Source organism: Octodon degus, unplaced genomic scaffold (assembly GCF_000260255.1).
Source record: "Octodon degus isolate 3935 unplaced genomic scaffold, OctDeg1.0 scaffold00092, whole genome shotgun sequence".
Lineage (NCBI taxonomy): Eukaryota > Metazoa > Chordata > Mammalia > Rodentia > Octodontidae > Octodon > Octodon degus.
In genome coordinates this window covers 1,175,458-1,183,110 of record NW_004524668.1, presented here as the reverse complement: position 1 = coordinate 1,183,110, position 7,653 = coordinate 1,175,458, and the positions used below count along the sequence as shown (strand labels likewise).

The following is a 7,653-nucleotide window of genomic DNA, read 5'->3' as shown; positions in this document are numbered from 1 at the left end:
AAAAAAAAAAAAAAAAAATCCAATAAAGGCCAAGGATATAGCTCAATGTGAAGGCTTTAGGTTCAATTCTAAGTACTACTACTAAAAAAAAAAAAAAAAAAAAAAAGATATGCGCTCAGGATTCAGACCAAAGCCTGTCACCCAACCCTCTATAGCAGTTTGGTAGAAAGGGAAACTGAGGCTACATGCAAAGGAACAGTGGCTTAAGCAAGTTCCAGAGGGAGGCAGAGAGAGAAGCCAGGGTACAGTGCCTCCCACCCCCCAAGATGGTCCAGGGAAGGCCCTGTCAGCTGCTCTAGCCCCTGGGCCTCAGAGAGAGGGGACTTCACTAGAACTGTGCACCGGCTTGGGGCGCTACACTGGGGTACACTGCCAGCATCGCCCTCCACCCCTCTGCTGGCCTGCACCAAGGCACCCAGCCTCCCTCCCAGAGTGCTGGCAGAGTCAGTGTGGCCACACCCCTGCCCCTGCAGCCTGATGACACTCTTGACAATGACATCAAGCTTGCAGGGAGTCCCCCAGTGTCCGTCTGTTTCATGTTTGCGTGGGTATACACACACACATGCGCTATTTTCAATTAATCACTTTACACTCCACAGGCAGCATTTAGGAATGAAATTTGCAAGCACCAAAGCATAGCAGCCCAGCCCTCTGCCATTCCGAGGCTCCCTCCCAGAAGTCGCCCCTGGGACCAGCCTGGCAAACACAGGAGGCTCTGGGGAGCTTTCAGGACGCTTTCGGCCTGGGCGTGTCCTCCTGTCACTCTCTGAGTGGCACACCCTTTAGACAGGCTTTTCTTTACCTCTGAAGTAGGCAGCCACTAGCTCCCTGGCTGTCCCTGGGGCAGTGCACGAGGCTGGGCCACTGGCTGCTTTCATCCCCCGGGAGTGCAGCTTGCCTCACTGTTCCTCTCCTCTGGGAACATCAGCTTCCTCCCAAGTGGCCTCTCGTGGCCCTGGGAGCAGCCCTCAAGCTCGGGGTCTCCAGGGCACCGGGGAGGGTGGCACGCTCCTGCCAGTCCTGCCCCCATTACTCCCAAGGAAGGCAGCTGGCCCTCTCAGACCAGCCAGAAAATGGCAAACCTGAGAGGCATGGAGCTTGCCTGAGGTCACACAGCCAGGAAGGTGGTGGAATTCCCTGGATGTGAGCCTCTTCAGAGAAGAGGCGTGGAGAAGCGGTAAAAGGGCGAAGACTGCTTGAGGCCTTGGGTCTGTAACTTGTGATTTTAAAAATTGGACAGAGAAGACAAGCAGGTGAGACTCTGCTGTTCTTCCTAGGGCTGGACAAGTGATTTCTGGGGAACTGGGTAAGTGTAGGGTACCCAGGAGCACCGGTGGGAAGGAGGGCACAGGCAGGAGCCTCAGGATGGACCTCATTTCTGATTTTCAAAATGGGGACGCCCAGGGTCCTAGGATCTGAAGCCCCCTCATCTGGCCACAAGTTCAGGTAACCACTGAGAGCTTCAGAAGTGGGCAGGGGCTTCTGGGGGCCACAAAGGCCTAGCAGGTCATCATGAGCCAGGGACCCAGGTTCCTCTCCGATGAGGCCCTGGCTGGGAGCTGGCAGGGCTCTGTGGTAGGGCTGGACACTGGGTCCCTGACCCCCAGCCCCAGACTCCAGGCAGCCAATGGAAAAGCATGGAATGGAGACGCTGCTGGTGCTGGAACTGTGTGACAACCATGGGGAGGTGAGGAGTGGGGGTGGCGGCTGGGGCACGTGGACAGGGTGTGTCTTGGGGCGGCCACTGTCACTAGCACTTCCTGGGCCAGGCTCAGTCTTCAGCCCCAATAGGCCTTGGGGGAAAAGAGGTTGTCTGGCAGGTGAGCCCTCTAGACATGGCAAGGTGGTATGGGGAGGCTCGGGCCAGTGAGTTAGGGCCACCTGGACAGGCAGGCCTACCAGGTGACCATAGGGACAGCCGAGGGACCTGGCAACAGCTTGGGAGCTTGGGTTCTGAGTGTCTTTGTTAACCACAGCTTGAAGAGAGATAGTGGGGCTCTGCCAGAGCTAGTATAAAACCTCAGGATCTGTCACTGTCACTGGTGGATGAAGCCCCCTGTTTCTGAGTCACAACCTGTAGAGAGTTTACAGACATTCAAGTTGGCAGGCAGCAGGAGGAGGGCAGGGTCACAGCCAGCCTGGGGCCTCCCTCTGGCTGCACTCCCTTCCCTGCCCCAAGCTTTGGGACCCAAAGGGTCTGCGGATGCTGCCCTCTTATCCACACTGGTGCTCGAGCCCCGGGGAGGCAGGATGAGGGGCCAGCACGCCGAGGCCAAGAAGGTGAACGCCGAGGCCAAGAAGGTGAACGCCTCACCTGGGACACAGAGCCAGGCCAGCGGGCAGGATTCATACCCAGCTCCAGGGCTCCTTCTCTGACTTTCCTTTTTTGCACTAATTGTTGAGATGGGACTACTGAGCCTGCAAGACAAGCCCACTGCTCAGGGGGTCTTGGCCCTAGGCTATGAACAGGGATGCCAGCCCAGAGCGAGCACTCCACAGCCCAAGGAGAGGCATGTTCCCACACGTGGGGATGCTTCCTCATGGCTGAGGAGCACGGAAGCCACTGCCTGGGAGGGGCAGAGGGGAGCCCAGGCAGCCCCGTGTGGCCGGAGCGCCAGAGAGTCTCCAAACCACGGGGCTGGCCTCACACTGCAGTGGACAGAGCGGAAGTGCCAGTGCCTGGGGAGAGGAGACGGGCCGCAGAAAAGGCCTCTTTCATTCAGTTTCTGCACTGAGAGTGCGGCGGGGGCTGGCCCCGTTCACAAGTCACCCGGGCCCCCACCTCAATGCCTCAGTTTCCTCTCTGCAATGCTTGCCCTCCACCTCCCCAGGCCCTCTCCTGCTCAAAGTCCCTGACTTGAGACTAAGAATTCGCTGCTGGTCAGACCAGCCCTGGACCTCACAGGAAAGAAGGCAGGGCTGCGTCTCCACACCTCACGCTGCTCCTGTTCTCACTTTCCAGAATATTCTTTCCCTCTATTTCAAGCCTCAGCTCAGGACAGTCTCTGCCAGGAATGCTCTCTTGTCCTGTGAGGCCCAGACCAAGAGCCCCCCAGCCATGGAGCCCCAGTAGTTGCTATGGAAGACTGCAGCCCCTGCTCGCCGGCTCTTTCACGGCGGCACCTGAGCAGCCTTCCCTAGTGCTTGCCTTCCCCTTGTGACCTCTTCCTGAGAGGTGTGCCTCTGAACCTGAGGAGGACCCCGAGGCCTGAGGATGGTCTCAGGCATGCTGAGGGCACACAGAGGGCACCTGGCCACCTGCTGTCCCCAGAGCCCATCTCTCAGGGAAAAGGGCCCAGAGTGTGAAAACCAGATGGGCAGAGGACAAGGACAGGTGTCAGTGGGCTCCAGCAGGGGCTCCTGTCCCACTCTGAAGCCCAAGGCCGAGAGTATAAGGATCTGCCACACCTTGCTATGACCCATGGAGTCCCTCTCCTTCTCAGTGACTCAGCATCCACATCTGTCAAGCAATTCTCACCCTGTCTAACCTCCAAATGTATGGATGAGCTGGGGACAGATCACAAGTACCCACGGGGTGGGGACGGGTGGGCAATGCCTGGGAAAATGGCCCTATCCTGGCTGAGCTGGACAGCAGGCAGGTGTGTACCACACACGGCTCCTCCTCACAGCTTTGCTTAGAGACCAACACCCTCACCTAGGGATGGGCAGACCCCAGCCTGTGTCTCCTGACAGCCCAATGTCCCCAAGATCAAGTCTGGGCTCAGCCAGTCACCCTTACAGGTCCTGGGCAGGTCGTTCACTGCCTTTGGGCCCTGGCTGTCTTGTTCGTCAAAATGAAGCTCTGAAAAAGGAGGGCTACAAGGAAAGCCAACATTTTGGCCCTAGTCTTCTAAGGTCAATTAAGACTCAGGACATATGAGAACTTGTACTGTAACGTCATGTACCTCGGTAGTGTCCCAAATTTTCTGATCAAGAAGATTATGGGGCCAAAGAGGAAAGTGATCGATGACGTAGAGTGTGCCTAAGGAGAATCACATGGGGAGAAGACACTCTCTCAGGCTTTCACAGAGAGCACATTGGCCAAGCAATGGGCATGACTCATCCACATGGCTGCACTGACAAAGGTTCTACAATCTGAGGTACAGGATCTCAGGATAAATCCTGAGGGCATTTCACTGACCTTCTCAGACCAAAAAGCTACAACTCTTGTTGCATAGGTCCTGCTTTACCTTGGTCTTAACCATCCAGTAGAAAAGTATGAAGACGAAATATAGGAAATAAAGCCATGCTGTTAAGTTGAGCTGTGGGGGACTCAGGTCAATAATTTCTGATATTGCCAGTTAAACAGAAGACCCAATGCTATTATGGGCTACTGGACTCTTTTAGAATATTTTGCTGAGTTTACACACCTATAATATTCAATAACGGAACTTAGAAACAATGGGGTATATCTATGAATGTCCATTTTGTATCTGTGTATTCAAAGTGGTTGGGATAGATATATAGTTGCATTCTCTTAATGAATAGAATGATTTGTTCTAATGGTGTTTGTAAATAGGATCACAAGTCCACATCTTGTACAGCAATTAACCACTAAGAATATATGCAGTGTAGTATTTGTTGAAACTGTACTTCCAATTTGATTTGAAACTGTCTCATTGCTGTTTATCAATAAAACTTTGAAAAAAAAAATGAAGCTCTGAGGGTGAGGGTGTGAGAAACATATCCAGGCCTGCATCTTCATGGTGGGTGCCCCAGGGTCCCCCTCTGGCTTGGCCCCCTGCTCTGAGACAACAGCTCCTCTTTAATAAATCTGGTGGCACAGTAGAGCCCTGGGCATGTGATGAGGGTCAAGGTGGGGGAAGGAACAGGCCCTTCAGGCTGGGTGACACTGCCTATTTCAGGCGGAGGTTCCCCAACTACTGTCTCTAGGGCATCCCTCTTTATCCCTGTCCAGCCAGCATGGGTCCCACCACGTGCCAGGTGCCTGGTGCTCCTGGGAGAACCAAGAGGCCATGAGGGTCAACCCCTGCTCTGTGATCCCCACCACACACCTCTGGACAGAACGTGATCACTCTGGCAGTGTCTATGGCATGATGGGCACTGTGCCAGGCGGGTCACATGCGTTATCTCCAAGGGCCATGACGCTCTGAGATACTGCTATCCTCGCCCCCTTGTAGGGACAGGAAAGGGGAGGCCCTCAGTCAAGGTCACACCATGAGATCCAGACCTGCAGCAGCCCGGCCAGCTGGCACAAGGTCTATGCTTCTGCAGACCTCCAAGGGAGGACAGCCAGGTCACCTGGCAGGAGCCCAGCGGAGCAGCTGACCCCCGGGGGGGAAGGGCACGAGGTAGAGACGGGAGACGCAGTACTGGGCAGGCCTATGAGCACAGAGCATAGTGTAGCGAGTGACCAGGACTTCGCCCATCTGATGCCACTTCTGGGGAGGCCATGCCCCAGACACAGCCGCCACTGTCCCTGTGGCCGCGGGTGGGGATCTGGCCCAGCGCTCTGCGGCCTGTCAGGAGATTTACACCGGACTCAGAACAGCCACGCCAAGTGGCAAGCGGGTGCTGGCCCAGGGTGGTCCGCTGTGAATCGGCCCCCTGTGAGCCGATGAAAGCCCTCGGTGGCTGGGCAGGGAAATGGGCTGGCAGGGGGCCAGCAGGCCGGCAGAGGCAGCTTCCTCCCCTCCCAGGCCTGGCCTGGCCTGGGCTTGATTAGGAGAACCCGGGAGGTCTGAGTTTAACCCCTTCCCTCCTGCCAGGCTGTGTGGCCCCTGGCTCAGGGGACATTCCTGGGCTGTGGGGTCTTGGGCCCTGGGTCAGGAACAGTGGTCTCTCCTTGGCCCGGGCCTGCCTCCTGCCCTCTGCTGCCCCACACCTGCAAGCCCAGAATAAAACAGCGGTGACATCTGTGACCCCCCAGGCCAGCTGCAGGCTTTGGTCATTCTTGTAGATCCTGTCAGGTCCCCCACAGCTACGGGGCTGGGGCTGTTAGCTGTCTGCCTTCAGGCCTGTCACTTGCCACTTCCCTCCACTCTCAGCCTTCCCCCCCGCTCCCCTCCTGTCCACAGCACTTCTGCTGCTCCAAGGTAACTAGGCAGCCAGTGAACTGGCAAGTTCACTGCCAGACAGAACAGAGGAGAAAGCTCGTGCCCTGTGGAGCATACAGAATACTGGAGGGAGAGGAACAATACGTGAAATAAAGTAGAGGACTACACGGCACCCTAGGCGATAAAGCAGTCACAGCGAGGACAAGAGCTCTGTGTGTGTGACCGGAAGTAGGGAGGCCACTGAGAAGGCTGAGTGAAGACTTCAGGGTGGGAAGGAGCGAGCGTGCATCTGAGGGCGGCTAGGGCAGAATGCTCCCAGCAGCAGTGCAAAGGCCCTGAGGCAGCAGCATGCCTGGCAGGAAGCCAGGGTGGCCGGAGCTGGGTGAACAAGGAAGAGTGTTGGAGGGTCACAGGCACAGATTGGGTGGGGCCTTCAGGACCACAGGGACAGCAGGACATGTGTCCATCTCTCTCCTCTGGACTTCGAGGCCCAGGAGGATGAAAATCCATTCGGCTGGATACATGGGAGTGTCCCCAGTATGTGGAATGGGGCCTGGTGTGTGGTGGATGCCCAGGAAAATGTCTGTGGGTGTCAATTCACGTACCTTCTGGGGAGGAAAGGGGCCATGGGAGGGGCGCTAGTTCCCTTCCCCTTGGCCTCAGGGATGGTAGAGGACCTGCATATGATCCTTTCAATACCAGCACCTGCTAAGCCCAGCGGATGGGGTTACCCATTCCCAAACTGTGGTCACCACTAGCACCTCCGGGCGCTGGCAGCGCCTCCTGCCCCATCTTGGATCCAGCTCAACAGCCTGCATTCTCACCAGCCCCTGGTGACTCTGAGGGACACCAGTGCCGAGAACCTCAGAAACCGAGGCCACATGGGCAGGAAGCCACCAAGCCAGCCTCAGACCAGCTGGCCACCTCACTGGAGGCCGGGCATGCTCCGCAGGGCAACAGAGGGGAACGACCCAGCCACAGAACCCACAGCTGGGCCTCAAGGAGTGACAGACCCTGCTCCTGTGTTCCTGGTGGCTCCCCAGGCACCCGCCCAACCCCACACAGACTCAGACCTCACAGGGTGCTGAGTTGCAGGCAGAAGAGCCCCAAAAGGAACTTTTGGGGTGCAGAGGCTCAGGCGATACCAGAGGCTGCTGGGCACTTCCTGTGGACTGGTACCAGAAACTCACTGAATGTCACAACTCCCCAGAACGGACACACACACCATCCCTGTTTACAGATGTGCACACACACGGGGAGTGGCGTGGGGTCTCTGAGCCCCAGGGGAGCCCCAGGAGCCCCATTCACAGCGGGCAGTGCTCTGTCTCTCTGCCTCCCCCTGGGCTTGCTGAGGCTCAATTCACAGAGACTGCACACAGCCTGGCACACCGGGACATTCACTGACTGGCAGCTATGGAGCTGGCCCCTTCTTTCTTCTAGATGGGGAAACTGAGGCCAGAAAAAGGAAAGGATTTGTCTGCAGTCCCAATTGAAGGCCAGGCGTAACTGGGTCTTAAGGATGGGGTGTCTAGGGGCTGGTGAGATGGCTCAGTGGTCTAAAGCACCTACTTAGAACAAGCTTAGCAAAGCCCAGGGACCACAGTTCAATCCCCCAGCACCACATGCCAGCCAGCCC

The 7,653-nt window shown here is 56.8% G+C and overlaps 1 protein-coding gene across 1 annotated transcript in view; it reads right to left on the bottom strand.

Annotated features, from left to right (window-relative positions):
- Window positions 1-7,653, bottom strand: part of Runx3 (runt related transcription factor 3) — a 55,984-nt gene that overhangs the window by 6,196 nt on the left and 42,135 nt on the right. The window lies entirely within an intron of this gene.